Raw genomic sequence first — 16182 nt, 5'->3', positions numbered from 1 at the left:
CATTTTTAATGTGAGCTTTGCTTTGATCAGCTCTTTTTAATTAACTTAAGAAATGTGAGTGTTTTACAGCACAGTCTTTATCAATTTTTTTATTTAGCTATTAACACTTATGTTTTACCTTCAGCAGACCATTATCAGATTCCTATTGAGTCAGGCTTTGGTATATACCAAAGATCTTGATACATCTAGCAAGCAGTTAACCTCTTGCCCTGCTCTCTCTTGTTACTGTGATTATGATGAATGAGTGGTTAGTTCTAAGCAATTCTGTTTTATGTCAATAAATGAATCAAACAGCCATTGGTAGATGGGCATTAGGAAGACAGAGAGAAAATGAAGCTGTCTGGGGACACTTTATAACCCTCTCCCTTGTAAGTAATATGATTTGAAAAGTTAATGCTGACATCAACTGTTGGTATAGTTCATCTATACTGTAGAATAAGACATTCTTTGTCTTATTTATGTAAAATGAGAAATACTGTATATAATTTATTACTCACAGCATGGCTTAAAGAAAATTCTCTTTACAGCTTTCCTGAGATACTGCATTGCAGTTATTAAATTACCAGAAACTTTGGGTTTGTGATGAACTATCATTTCTTCCAGAAATATTTGGTCTCAGTAAATGCCAATCCCTTGCTGAAAACCTGTCCAGGTATGGCCTTGTGCAAGTACTCTGCTTCTGCATTCTTATTTGGGCTTCTTAACAGAAATACTTCCTATTCCACTCTCCCAAGCATTGCACACAGCTTCAACAGCATATAGAATTGTTTGGCTGAGGATTTGCATTTTCTTGCTTAGCACTTTTGCAAGGGAGTTTTTAGACAGCAGATGGATCTAGTGCATTGCACGGATCTCATCCAGCACACATATGGAGCAGCAGCAGAGAGAGGAAGCCCCGCTTACATCCAGAGCATGAGAGCCCTTTGAAAGAGAAAAAGCATTTCTAGCAGCAGCTTCACTAAATGGTCCCACTTTCATCAGAAAGTCAGCAAAGACAACACATGTGGCCCCTGCCTCTGTGCAATGTGTCAGGAGCTGGTTGGATGGTGCTCTTGCCCACACTGGTGTCCTTGTTCCAGTAACTGCTAAGGAGTCTTATAGCCTGAAACCCCTTGGGTTTATGTGAATTAAAACTGTTATTTTGTGTATTTTCTCTTGTGCCATACATTTCATTCTACATAAAGAACTGAAGGAGATTTCTGTGCTACGCTAAATATCAGAATCCCAAAATAAGCTTAAGTGCTTGTTTATTATAAGAAAAACTGTCTAAAATGAACACAATGCTTTCACAATATAAGTCTTCTGAGTAGCCATTTATTTGTTTACTTATTACTAAGAAACAGCCTGCATGGTCAGCAGAGAAGCAGCCAAAATAATGTCTGCTTCACTCAGAAGGTAAGGGGGAACTCAGATAGGAGCAGATTTCTGTGCCAGAATCAGGCAACAGACTTCTATTAGAACTAGAAGTCCCTAGGTGACCTCCCACAACCAAACAGCGTGGGATAAAATCACACTGGGGAGTCCATCGGACATCCCAGCTGGAAGCACAGGCTGGAGAGAGACCTTCAGATACAGAAAAACAAACTGAACTTTTGGTATTTGAGCTCTGTCCTGTTCTCAGCAAAGGAGTGGTCCAGCCCTTGAGTCCTTTTCCCACACCTTCCTCTCTTCAGGTACAGCTACAAAGCTCCAGATGGATGCAACAATGCATCTATGACAAAATGTTTGGGCACTGGGTCTTAGCTGGATACAAAGAAATGCTTTTCCAACTTCCATTTTCTTTCTACTCAACTTACTGTCTCTTAAGAACATCTAAAATATGCACATTTAGGAAATTATTCTCAGACAAAAAAATTCTTCAAGGCAGGTGTCTTCTTTTTATTTATTTACACCACATGTTATAGACTGGAAATTTGTTTCTTACTAGAAAATTTGTGTGCTACAACCCTTACATAAAAACAGCAAGAAAGGGTTACACAAGAAATCTATTTTATATTCACCATTTATAAAATAAACCCAGGAAAACAGAGCTTCAAATTTCTGAGTGTCTAGTTAAATGATGGCTCAACCACATTATTTCACAATGTTAGTTGGAAAGGATGCAGAAGAGGATAAAGCCTCTGGTACCTGCAGCACACAGATGCAAAAAGGATATGGATGTTGCAGCAAACAGAGATCCTAGTAAGGCATCACTGTGCTACCTTAATAGGAACTTTAAAACACTCAGCCCTTTAGAGAAAGAGAGATGTGATAAGCTGGCAAACATCTCCTTGACCAAAATGCTGATTAACAGCCCTGTCTTGTGAAGAGAAAAATGGATATCAAATTTTTGAGACTTGGATTCAGCATATTGTCTTTGTGGAAAGTAGAAAGCATATATTTTCCCAAATATATTAAATGTAATTCAGTAGAACATCACATGTTATCAATTAAACTCACAAGGTAATAGTACCAAAGACATATATCTTCACTTGCTCCAATAAAGGTGTGCTTTCTTGGACTATGTTATACAAACATTCACAATTAAGTAATTTTCTCCTTTTAAATAAGCTGGTAGAAATACAAAGCACAAATCTGTTTGGTCAGATGCTCCATGGTGTAAATAGAAACAATAGTCCGAATTAAACCAACAGAAACAGTAGTCCAAGCTAAACCAAAAAAAGGTATAAGTGTTGCCTTAAAAATAAGACTGGGGAAAAATATCAAATATTGAGTTTGAAACAAAGCATGCTTCTGTTAATATGCTGATTAGAGTAAGTGTTTGTAAAGATAAAATTTACCTACCCACAATGTCAGTTTTATTGTGCCATAATGTGTGTGCATGTGTGTGCTCCCTAAGTGTTTCTGGTTCTGTTCTGAAAACTTCTTAAAATAAAAATCCTTTTGTTCATCTTCAAATAAATTTTATTTAATTCTGAAATACAATTATATATATTTTTTCCCATGCTTTCTACACAGGTTTTTCACTACAGAGCTCAAGACACAGAAGCTTCATGGGCTTTAACACCCCTCATTTCAGGTTTTATTTTTCTCACTCTGTCAGTGTTTTCACATTGTAGCCACAATAAAATGTTTATACAGAAACTGAACTGCTAGTAACAAGATGCATCTAATTGCTGATGTACAAGCAAATTTGGGTTTAAATGCTGTGTTATTAAATGACATTTATTTTGCCATTTATATCTTTAAATAACTATTGCAGTTTGCTACTGGACAAACCTACTTGAGAAGAACAATTAAATAAATTAAACCACGTTAAAACCACATTCTTGGAAAAAAGGTAACCTTTAGTTAGGACAATTACTCTGTGGGCATAAAACAAAAGCACAAATGTCACATTTTCCATGAAATTTACTTTTGTATGAATCATCAATCCTGTTTTCCCCTGAACAAAACTAGCCAAATATGACCAAAAAATCCCAAAGTTGCCTGAACTGGATGATCCAAGTAATTACATGTTACAGCAGAATGCATCTATGACAAAACTTTCAAAAATTTGAGGAAAAAGTATTATAGCCCCTGGTTGAAATAGCTTTGGTATAGACCTATAGCAGCATTTAGCTGATCTTGCTGTATTCCCATATACAAATATGCAGAGTTTCAAAGATCAATCTTCCCAGCACTGATCTGCACTCCTTCCCTTTGGAGTACAGATCAAACAAACACGCCATGAAAACATGCCCAAATATTAGAGCAGAACATGAAAAAGGTACACACTTCTCATTAGCATTTTTTAAATACTGCTTAGAATTTATTCTCAAAACCCTTATACAAGCAAACCTCTTGTCTTCCACGCCATCCCCTGAGGCTCCCACCTTCTCCTTTATTTAGGGGCTATTTGTTCAGCCTCAGGCCCTGATCCTGAGTCCATCAGCTTCCAGGGTCAGCTCACATGCGTAAGTGTTTGCAGAAATCAAGTCTTTAAATGGAAAGGTACCTCAGGTCACAACCTGTCCTGTTTGTCCATCAGCCTCATTTATGGCATTGTACGTAGCCCTGTTACTGCATAATAATAATCTGTATCTGCCTAACTCATGTACAGATTATTTGTAAATTTGGAGAGGTACAACAGATGATTTAAGAAGATCTAAGCCTGTATTACTGTAGAAGCTGAACCTCAATGCTTTTCTCAGTATGTGAGGAAACACAGAGCTGAATCCATCAGTTGTACCTCCTACATTTCATTTTATTTTCAGTTTATGTGAACTTAAGGTTAGCATATGTTTCTGGATATATGGTGCTAAACACTAAAATGAGTCATTTAAGCAGAGAAGAACAGTCAGCACAGTGTTGGCTTCTCCAGATATTCATGTCACTGTGACTGAGGTCTGGCTTGCAGGGGACACCAGTGACAGGCCAGGCTGTGGCTCATCCTTTCATGCTGCCATCAGCTCAGCTTTGTTGCTCAGGCTGCTGAACCACGTCCCAGCTCTCATGGCCACAACGTGTGTGCTAAAAGCCTTCCCTGCAACAGCTGCAGGCAGTGGTGGGATGAGAACAGCCCAAACCTCTGCTGGAATTTAGATACTTACTGGATTGACCTAAACACAAGGATGGTTTTTTTATAAAGTACGTTTTTATGTCACTTTTGTTTACTGCAGCTCTTTGTTGATGTCAGCCAAGAAGAGCAGGACTCAAACCAGCAGCCCAAAATATAGTTACTAAAGCCCTTTTTATGTTTGTAATATTACATGAACTGAACAATACTTACAACTTCTCACCCAATTAGCTTGGTACACAACAATTTCACTATGAAACTACTACTGAATTTATTCCTTGGAAATATTCCTTTTCCTTGGAATGTATGCTCTATATTGAAGTATAAGAAGCTACTCTTTGTATAGATTAATATATTACTATTTCCATTTATAAAAAAGAAAAATGAAGAAAATAAACTGATTGCTTAAAAAAATAAGCGGTAACAAAGCCAGAAAAAACATAAATTCCTCACTCTCAATTCAGTAATCACTTTATATTGCCTTCTCAAAACTATTTTTCAGTGGTAATACTTGGTTTTAAACTGTTTATCTTCTTTGATAATATTTTCTTTATATCTGAGAATGTTCATTTAAAAAAATGCTGACCTGTAAATGAAGGAAAGTGCAAATAGAATAGCAAAACCATATGTGAAAATGAACATTTGTAAAGAGGAAGGGTTAGTACAAATTGAACACATTTCCATATTGAGATGAGAGCCAGCCATATTTTTTCCCTGATGAATGCAGTTTTGTGAACATCTTTTTCCACAAATGATTGAATAAATATTTATTCATAAACTATATTTGTGACTTAAGAGAACAAGCTGCATAGATTGGTTTTATTTATACTACATCATAAGTGAGGTATTGCAATAATTTATATCATGTCAAGTATAAGGCCCATTAGATTTTCCTTATTATACTTGACTAAAGCTGAATACCATCCAAAACAGCAATCCTGAAAGCTTTGTATTTCTTTCATTAATAACTATCTTCCTCCCAATCCTCTTCTCTGGCTTTCCCTTTCTCAAAGCATTTCTGTTTAGGTGTAGTCCCATTTGATGTATTTGAACTTGGGCATATTCTGAAATATGTTCTGAGCTGTGACCTCAATGACCATGGTTTTGCTGAAACCATAAAGGCCAGATTTCTCCATGGGATATAAAAATGTATTCCTAGTTCAGCAGATGCTGGTCATGTTAGTGTTTCCTCAATAACACCACACAGCATTTCCCCTAAAAGTCCTGTCTGTCTTGAGTTACAGCCCCAGTCTTTTTCTAGAAATTATTTTCATTGCAAAAATATGTTGCAGTGATGTTGTTAGCAAGTGCCAGCATTGATGTGTTAGTGTAAGCTGTTCTCTCAACATTGTTATTATTACAAAAAATAATAAAACTTGAAATAATAATATTTACTGTTAATTCAGTATTTGTAGCTCCTCTGAATAGCAGAAGCATAAGTTGGTAGCAAAAAAAACCTACCAAAAGTTTAAAAGTAGTGAGGTCAAATACTTGCTAAATGGGCACGCTAAAACTGCGATACAACAGTGACATTTCAAAATTGCTTCCATTCCATGTCAAAAGAATATTAGAAAGATGCACATAACAAGGAAAAGAATAAATACTTACAAATACACAAGAAAATCAGCCCCAGCTCCCAGAAATCACTGGTAAGTTGCTTTTGAATTCATGAAACTGACCTGAAAATAGAAAAGGAAAAAGAGTTGAAACAAATGAAAGCCCAGCACTGATGTTACTTTTTTTATTGTTATAAAATAGTTACAATTTTTAACCATGAACTGAATGAAACAGAACACAAGACTGTTGTCACACTTTCAGCCAAGTAATTTACACAGAATTTGTTTCCAGGAAGCCAATACCAAGAGAAACAATCATTTCATTGTTCTGCATCTCACACCATAGCAACCCAGTCCATTATGGCTTCTAAGAACTGTCATAAATGCAAGCATGGTTATCTTTTAATAAGGAAAATAGCTGTGAGGGGGTTTCTGGCTTGGAGATTTTTCTTTTTTTATGTTCTCAAGTGCTACAGAATATTTATTACTTTTTCTTTATTTAAGTAGATTGTTAACAGCATTTTGCAGCTTACCTAGTGTAAAGTTATTGTTTAGGTCATTTAATTGGAGCCCATCTAAGGCAAAACTTATACAAAGAAGAAAGACTAATGATGTTGTTCTCTTATAGTCTAGATTCCAGTTAGAAGCTTAGCCTAAGTACAATGCAGTCACTATAAGGCATGATTAAATCCAACATTCTTTTTCCTGCAAACCCCTCAGTTCTAGTTGGAAAGGTAACAGATGCAACTCAAACCCACAGAGCTCGCCTTATAAAATTCTTTAACTAGCACAATGACTCACTTTATGCCTCTAAATATCCATGGTTTCCTCTCTCCAGAACCCCCATGCATTAGGAGGTAGTTCAGTAGTTTATTTTTATTGTTTGGTCTACATACAGCACATTTTTAGTTCTTAGCAAAACAAAGAAACTTTGTTGCACAGCCCTTGTTTTCTTTCCAAAATGTGAGGATGGATATGGGTAACATTAAACTGAAAATAGTAATGGAGCCTGGGCAACTAGTTTAGGTCAAAACCTTTTTGTTCTCTGGGAGCTATCTGATTAATTTGCAGTTCATAAAACAGTGGGTGCAAGCTCAGTTTAAAAACATGTAACTATATTTAAAGATGAAATTGTCATTTTTCTTAGCCCCCAGTAATCTTTAAGAAACACCTTCCCACAACATTTCTGTATCCTAAAGTGCACCAGCCAGTACTGCAGAGTGCCTAGAGACAAGGAGAGAATACCAAACTTATCTTGATGCAGAATATCCTCCTTATTTCATACACCCACCCTGAAGTGCATATTATTCATTCCAGACAGGCCCTCCCCCATCCTGAAAGTACACATTTAATTGTGTCTTCTCTCCTGTAATACCAACAGAGAGTCAACAAATCTCATTTGCTCTATCAATGCAGTGTTGTTATTATATATTTTAAAAGCAAGTCTGAATCTCATTATCAGCTGATTTATGCCATTAGTGTGCTTTGGAGCCACCAATTAAACAAGGACAGTGGTTCATAAGGTCAGAGTTAATTAATCTGAAAATATAAATACACTTTAATGCACACCACCTCATGTTGAGAATTTAGGAACAAAGCACCAAACCTTTATTCTGGGCATGCAATTAGGGGGAAAGGTTAAACATACAAAGTTTTAAACTCAGCTTTAGCATTCTGGTAATCCACCAGGGAAAAAGTTCAGTTTAGTAAAAAACCCTGCAGAACAATAGGTATGTGCAAGGGAGGGAGAAGGCAGAACAGGGCTGAGTGTACCCAGTGACCCTGAGCCAGTGAAGCCTTGTTGCTCAGATAACACCTCAGAACTGGGAATCATCTGTAGGCTTATCCATCATGGAGCTGGGCAGGATGAGGGGAAAGCCCAACCCTGAAGAACCTGGTCTGTTCAAAATGGACTCATCAGAGCTCAGGTGTCTGTTGCATTTAGCAGGCTGTACAAAACCAACTTTTCCTTCAAACACTTTCCCTTAGGAAACTTAATAAAGTAGTGCAGTCCAGGAAGGGTTCAGTAATACTCATGCTCTACAAACACAAGCAGAGTACCAGGAAAATGCTGAAAACAGGCTAGTCTACCAGAAACACAGTGACATTTCAGGTATGAGGTATCTAGAGTTTGCATGGAAGAAAATACCTTTTTCTTACTCCCTAGATTAATTTCACCTCGCACAGTTCCCTGCCCAAAAGAAAGAAAATATAGCTAACACACAGACACATATGACCAAATTAGACTGAGTGGTTGCTAACTACTTTTTCTTCTCTTACACCTGTATTCCTATATTCTATAACCATCATCACTTTTATTATTTTTAGATGTCCAAGTACTTTTTCTTAAACTGAAAATAAACCCTATTTTCTTAACCACGAAGAAAAGAAGAAAAGAAAATAAAGAAAACTTTCTGTCCATCAAATACTAACCTCATAACATTAATAAAAAAATTATTCTATTAGCTCAAACCATTTACATTTTCACTTAAGAAGTCTCAAGTTGAACTCCACATGACCACACAGGTGAAGATCTGTTGCATAAACATATACAAGGACAAAATTGTCTTAAAAGCATTCTGTAGTTTTAATTGGTACAAATACCACCAGAAATTTCACTCAGATATTTTGCAGTTGAAATGCTTTCAAAACATTCTAAATACCTGCAGTTTCTGCATGTTTAGAAGATTGCAACCAACCTTATTAAAGACTTACTCTCCCAATGCCACCATGAAAGGTGGGGAAAATAGCTATAAGAGGAACTTATACTCTGATTTCAGGCACCTTTGCTAAAAAGTTAGTAAAGGTAACCCCTTCTCATTGACCTAAATAATGCACAGTCATCCAATAATTTAACAGAATCCTTCAAAATAACTCAATTTTCAAACAGCTAGGCCTTGGCTTGTCTTGCAAGCACATGTTGACACCAACAATGGATATAAATGGATTATATGACAGTACGACCCTGTTTACCCTATGAGTTATGAACAAAAGAAAATTCCATAAAAAGCCAAATATCAGTTATAAAATAGCTATCTCTTCACTGAGACAGCTCTTAATAATTCCCATAGGTCTCAGTCTCCAGAAATAAAATTCATCAGTTTTGGAAATCAGAAAAAAAAATTCCAATTTTAAAAATTCCTCAATTAAAATATTCCGATTCTTCTAAGATAGAGCCTCTACAGGTAGCCTGTATTTTCTGTGTACAGTCACCAGTGAGCACGAAGGAAGCCTGGAAGCAAAAAATGGAAGTAGTCATTTAGTAAAAAGCATGGCATCATGTTATATCATTTAAGAATGTGGCCTATCATTGTGGGCTGCTGGGACTAAAATATGCATCATTTAAAAACTGTTAAAAGACTATTTTCAGAATTAAAGCATAATGTGAAATGAGAAAAAGGAATAATGCAGAAAATAAACTACATATTTAGGGCCTGAATCACATAGCAATTTCACACCCTTAAATGTGCAATATTTCACAATTAAAGTATCATTAATGATGTGTGTCTAGACACAATCACAAAAATGAAGGAGGTATTAGGGTGATTGCAATGGAAACCTTTGAAATGGATTTCTAAAAAATTTTCATTCAGGTAAAGGACACTTTTTCAAGATGGTCCAATGACAAATATTTTACTTACACATAGAATATTCTCCATACATGATCATTTTGAAACAGGAAAGCAAACACAGTAATTAACCACTACCAGCATATTCCTGCTAGCTTCCCTTTGTTTCACTCCTGTTCAGACACTCAAGGATTGTATTTATTGCTTTTGCTGGCTTCTTTCTTGAAATCTTTACCTTTACTCTTCTTCATTCTTTGCATAGCCAAAATAAATAAATAAATAAATAAATAAATAAACAATAAGCAAGCAAAAAAACCCAACCAAAGAAACATTGTTTCCCTATCACATTTCATTTCAAAATAGTCCCTCTGCAGTGATCTCCATTTGGATTTTTGTACCCCCCAACAGAGATTGCAGTCAAGTGATCCAGCAAAGGAATCAGAGCACACCACCTGTTCCACACGTGGTCATTTTAAAACACACATTGCATCACAGGGAGGTAAGAGCCACATCACAGTGCATACAGTGTAAAAATTGCTCTCCAAAGCTCTGTACTCTGTTGCTGCTTTTATTACAGATTTTTTGCTCAACCTTCAGCAGAAGTTGTTTTGTGCTTCCTAGTTCCTAATACACAAAAAGGAGCTGGTATTTCTTCCCTCTGTGGCAGTGGTGCTTTACAGTTCTACCCCCCAGAAGCTGTGATGTCATTATTACAGAAGCGAGGCTCAAAAGAAGTACCTAAAATAGGCTGCATCTCCACAGCTTTGCAGGGAGATGTGAGCTCACTCTGCCCACACTTGGAGATGACTGGCCACAAACCCACTCTAATCCAGTTTAGCTCTGGTTAGCACTTACGTAAACTACACGACTTCCAGTTTAGAGCAACCTCACATCTGCCTACAAAAAACATGTCAACAAACACATACAGCGATGGTGTCTCTATAAACTACCTCTTGAAAAAAGGAGCCCCATAAACATCTCCACTTTTGCCAAACTCCACAGACAGTGGTTCCCTGTCTTTCCCAAAAGGGTGTCACTTGGTAGTGACACATTACCTGGCAGTGTTACATTATATAACTGGCTATAAAAGCTCCTTATCATCTCTTGTTTAACTAATAATTGTGTTATTGTGTAAATGTCTTTGACAGGCAATTCAGGAAGGCTTCTCTGCCATCTGCTTGCAGGTCTGTAAAGCATCCAGTCACTACAGGACATGAGAATAGAATACAAAATATATGCAGTATCACTTCATAATGTAGCATCAGCTGAAGCCTAAAAAGGATTTTCGTGAGAAAAAGTATTGCATATCTCCGACAACTAATTTAAATATATTATTTCATCTACCACTAAAATTACACTTGAAAACACCAAAAACATCTAATTCGCCATGCAGATGAAAGAAATACCTAAATATGCATTTATTGCTTCATATAAAAGGCAGGGTGCTAGCATTCCAGATCTGATAAGCTCTGCGTGCATACTTTTGAGCAGATAAGAACCACAAGACATACACCACGCTGCTTGGAAGGCCAAAGGGAGAGGAGGAACTCCAGTTATAACTCATCGGCTGCAGACAGCAAAAGCCTCCTCTGTTGCCTGGGGAAAGGTGGTAAAGGCTGCTGGCTGCCTGCTCCCACATCAAGGGACTCAAATTTCCCTGGAGTTCCTGCACCAGCCCAGTGCCACTCACACGGTGTGCTGGGACACAAAAAACACCTCTGAACTCCCGGCGAGCTGCGCGGCGTTTTCAGAGCCACAGGCTGGGCTGTTCCTGATCAATGGGGCTGCGTGAAAGGGAACAGAGGAGGCTTTCACAGCAGCTTGCAGTTTCTGTAGCATTTCCATGGGCACATCCATGTGCTGAAGGCACTAGCAGGTCAATTAAGCCCTGACTGAAAAGTTACAGCATTACAAGCCCCAAGAAGTATGAGCAGGATTAAAAACATAAGAAAACCCTTTGTGTTAGAAGGATGGTGCTGTTGGAAGATGCTACAAGTACAGAGAGAGGTCTACAGCTAATCCAAACTACACATCCAGAGTTACTCCCTGGGCCTGGAGAAGCCGTGGGCTGCAGAGGACGTGGCTTGGAAGGGACACCCAGGGTCACTCTGCAAAGACTTTTGTCACATCCCTGCAGAAATGAGGCAAAGACTGAAAGGGTGGCATTGACCTGCATTAGAATATTTGGCCTTTTTTTTCCTCATCTCTCTCTCTCCCCTTGGGCCTCAACTATCCCCTCACCATGTGGAATGACAGGTTTTTAATCTCTTCCTTACTGGTGTACAGGGATTTGCAACCACAGCAGGGTCTCCTGGCACAACTGTAATCCAGTCTCACAAGGGTTCTCTGGATGCAACTTTAAGACAAAATAATAACATTTTTGTTCATTATATAATACTATTTTTATGCAACAATACACGTACCAGGAGCTGTTAGCTTACCACTTGGATGTAATTTTTCTTGCCAAATTGTACTGAAATTAACAATATCTTCAGTAGATTTTGGCTCTCTATCTTTTGAATACATAATGTGTCAGGTTCCCTTCTATTTCATATGCAGTCCAATGTTTAAAATAATTTTGCTGAAGAATTGGCTTACTATGTTAAAAAGAGGGTATGCTCTTTCAGCTCAGTCATATAACTGAAAACAACAGCTTAAAGAGTATAAAATATTATTCAAACTGTAACTCACCATGCAGTTACTTCTTTTTAATTAGCTTCATGAGCTCTGGATTGGACTAAACTGAAATTCGGTTGCACAACAGAAAGGAATTTCATTGATTTGTGATGCAAACCAACTGTCTGTATTTACAGAAACCTATTTATCCTTCATTTTTTTGTATCTATTACCTATACATATTTTTATATTTTATATATAACTGATGACCTCTTCTGAGCAAAAAGAAAAGGTCTTTCTGGAAAGAAAAATAAAAACAAATTCTGTGATTCTATTTTCCTTGCCTGACAAAGCATCAAGAATTATGTAGAGTTGAGAGCACGCAGAGTTGACACCTAGATAACATAGGAGGCTTTGAGTCACTTAACATCCCTCAGTGCCTGATGCTCACTCAGGCCACACAAAAAGTTTAGGATGTATCTTTATCAGGTTCTTTCACTGCACTTTGACTTAACCACCTACTCAGCTGAACTTGTGCTACATTTACCAGATGCAAACTCCCTGGTACAATTTTTTTTTTTTTTATAGTGTAGCACCACATATGCATAGACAAGGCTTGGAATAGTAACAGGAAACTCAAGCCCTTGAGCAAAGATATATTATATATATATATATAGATAGATAGATGATTAGATAGATAGATAGATAGATAGATAGATATAGATATTTTATATATATATATATATGGGGGGACAGAAGGAGTGGTAATTCTGAAAGCCCAGTTTTACCATTTTACAAGAGTTAAAAACAGGAAGATAGCTGGAATGTTGAGCTGATATTTTAGAGATATAAGCAATAATACTAGTATGTGGGAAGACATCACCATATTCAAAATCCCAGCATAATTATCCCATGTAGCACACGGATTTGATGGTTCCCTGACAACTGGAAATTCAATCTGCCCTGACTGTGGTGTAAACAAACAACAACAACAACAACAAAGAAATTGCTGGTTTCAATTTCTCCTTTTTTAAAAAGGAGAAAAACAGAATAGAAAAAGGGAAAAGGAGATAAGTCAGCTGCACACAAACTATTTTTCTGACATATCTATTTTGTAATATTACAATATAATTTTGCCATTTGTTCCCATTGAAATTAATCCAGAAAAAATATTGGGGTTCTCTGTTGGAGAGTCCCATGTAACTGAAGCTAAGAGTTTTCAAAGCTAGTTAAGTAGGACATAAAAATCAATTAGAAGGCCTTAAGAATGTCTGCCTTCAGGTCTACTTCCCTGGATTCCCTGAGGGACAAAACCTCCTTACTACATATCTCAGAGTTTTCTTTCCCTGAAATATAATAATTATAGCTAAAATCCTTTTTTTTTTTCAGTTTGTCGTACACTAACTTCCCCTCTCAGCTCCCATTTTTGAAATTAATTTATCCTGACACTGTACTCAGAGAAAAGGAAATCCAGGGGCTATAATTTTCATTTCACTTTAGAAAAATAAGTAAATAAAATTTCTTTCTTCCAGGATCCATTCAGTTAGGATCCCACCTTACAGGTGCACCCTCTGTGGGAAAACTCTTCCCAAGCATGTGGACACAGAGAGCCCCAGCAAGGATATTGCTTTGTATTCTGCCCAAAGGACCCTTCTATTTGTGATTATCTACAATTATCAGTCCTGAAGATAATTAGCTCTCACCTGCTGGACAAATAGATCACACCAAAAAAAAAAAAAAAAAAAAAAAAAAAAAAAAAAATCACATTATTTCATCAAGCCCTCAAAGTAAAACATTTTGGCCTCCTTTCAGTGTCTCCTATAGGATGACTACTTCATTAGTTTAAAAGGCAAGAAAAAAAATGTGTTAAAGAAAGAGCACACCTAGAAACAGAAATTTGCCTTCAATGGTAAAACTATCAGTTTGGTAATATTTTACCTTTTGGAGAGTTTACCAGTTGTAGTCCTAGTTTCCTTGATTTTTTACTTATGACATCTCTGTCAAAATCTGAATTGAGATTTTGACAAATACTTGTTGGCTATCATCTAAAGAGTTGGATTTCCTACTTTTTATGCAAAACTCACCTCTGCAAGACATTTTCAAACCAGAACTATGTTCACCACAGATAGAAATTCTTGCAGGTAACACTGCCCATCAAAAAAATTATATGATGACCTCTTACTCTAATTATTTTAAGCACAGTTCTGGGTATTAAAGTCAAAGAGGTTAAAATGCTAAAGCTCTATTTTCTATCAGTACAAAAAGATGAGTTTTTTGTTCATTGTCTGGCTTTTTGTACTGTTTATAGGGATATTAGTAAACTCAGAGTTACCCTGTGCTTTAGGACTTTAGAATGTCCCAAGCCACAAATTTAAAGACAAGCTTGGGGGGAAGGGTTGAATTTCTCATGTGCTGAAAATTATTTAGATAGTCATAACCTCTTTAGATACTCATACAAACCATATCTCCAGGCATTTACCAGCATTGCTTGACATCTCTGAGCCCCAGGCTATCTGCACCTGCCCTCAGCAAGATACTGACAGGCAGCAATGAAAAGCTGATGGCTAGAGGGGTGGTTACTAGGTGTTTTGCATGCGATATTTCAAAAATGTAAGTGGAATACTGATCTTACCTAAAAAAAAAAAAAAAGAATTCGCACTCAAGAAGTTGGCAAACCTAAAAGTTTCATCAAATTAACTCGTCAGCCTGACATGTCTCATTACAAGATCTTATCACTGCTTTAACTAAACAAAAGAAAGGAAGGAAGAAAAAATAAATATACAGTGAATAATTTCTATTTCTCTGAAAATAAAGTTCCTATAGGAAGTACTTCAAATGTGTTTCTGTTTTCTGCTATTTGAAGCAGGTTCTGCTGTAGAATTTGAGGGTGGTGTTTTATCCATTTTCCTTTTAACAAACACCAGATTGAACATTGGAGCAACATCCTTAGAGCACAAGTTATAACTAATCCCTGGCAGCCATAAAGTATGCAGGTTGTCTTCTTTTTTATTCTTTACTATTATTGTAAAATTTTATAATTCTATATTTTACTTCAACTCAACACATTTTGCTTCCTTGAGCTACAAATTTCCCTTTTTCCAGGTGACCCTGCCCTCTTTTTCTGGCATTTGAACCCTTAGGAATGCACTGCAAAGTTAACTACTTATGCAAAAGTAAACTTATAAGAAAAATTTCTGGGACATCAAGAAAAGAGAAAATGTTGAAATTCCACTTTCAAGAACCAAGATCATATTCCTAGAAGTCCTCTCTAACTTTTAATTTTTATTCTCCTCTTCCTTATTCTCCACTTTCTTCAGTAAAGAAACTGTAAAGTGCTAGTTAAAGTTCCAATGGTCACATTTACACTTTCAGTTATTTTATTGCTGACTACTCCATGATTCCAAATAACTTAATCCTCTTTCCTTCCAACTAAGGGCATCAGGGTGATGCTGCAGGTCATGATTATGTCCAAGATCCCATTGTTCTCATTGCTGTGTAAATTGTCACAGAGACACTGAGAAGCCTACAGTTCTCAGGGGACAGGGATTTTCAAAATATCAGCAGACCCTATTCAGTGTGAATAAATATGATCCCTCAAAGAAATATAGGAAACCCTGGGGATTCCTCTGAATTCACAGGGAAGTGTGGCTATTTTGGGGACACGGCTAAAACCCTCCTGTACTTGTTTTGCCACAGAACAACAAATATTTTAATGGATCTGGGATTTTGCCCTTTATTTTTTCATACCAAAGAGGTAATGAACCTCTTAGAAATTTCTAAAACTTGACTGAATTATAATTACCTGACAATTTACTGCAAAGTCAGAATTTACTATTGTAAATCACCACAAGAATATATTTTGCACCTATATAACACTTCCTAAAGAAATTTTAAAATACCTTACAAGATAAATATTTGAAAATACTAGAGTTGGATGACATTT

The 16182-nt window shown here is 36.7% G+C and overlaps 1 protein-coding gene across 6 annotated transcripts in view; it reads right to left on the bottom strand.

Moving 5' to 3' along the window:
- The window catches only part of SOX6 (SRY-box transcription factor 6), a 371444-nt gene that overhangs the window by 309757 nt on the left and 45505 nt on the right, over nucleotides 1-16182 (bottom strand). For all 6 annotated transcript variants that reach the window (XM_077784277.1, XM_021525593.3, XM_021525597.3 and 3 more), the window contains one exon: nucleotides 6107-6177. The gene's annotated coding sequence lies outside the window, so the exon portion shown is untranslated. The remainder of the gene's footprint in view (nucleotides 1-6106; nucleotides 6178-16182) is intronic.

This window comes from Lonchura striata, chromosome 6 (genome assembly GCF_046129695.1).
Source record: "Lonchura striata isolate bLonStr1 chromosome 6, bLonStr1.mat, whole genome shotgun sequence".
Classification (NCBI taxonomy): Eukaryota; Metazoa; Chordata; class Aves; order Passeriformes; family Estrildidae; genus Lonchura; species Lonchura striata.
Note: the sequence above shows the minus strand (reverse complement) of the source record. Positions and strands in the feature narration are given on the sequence as shown.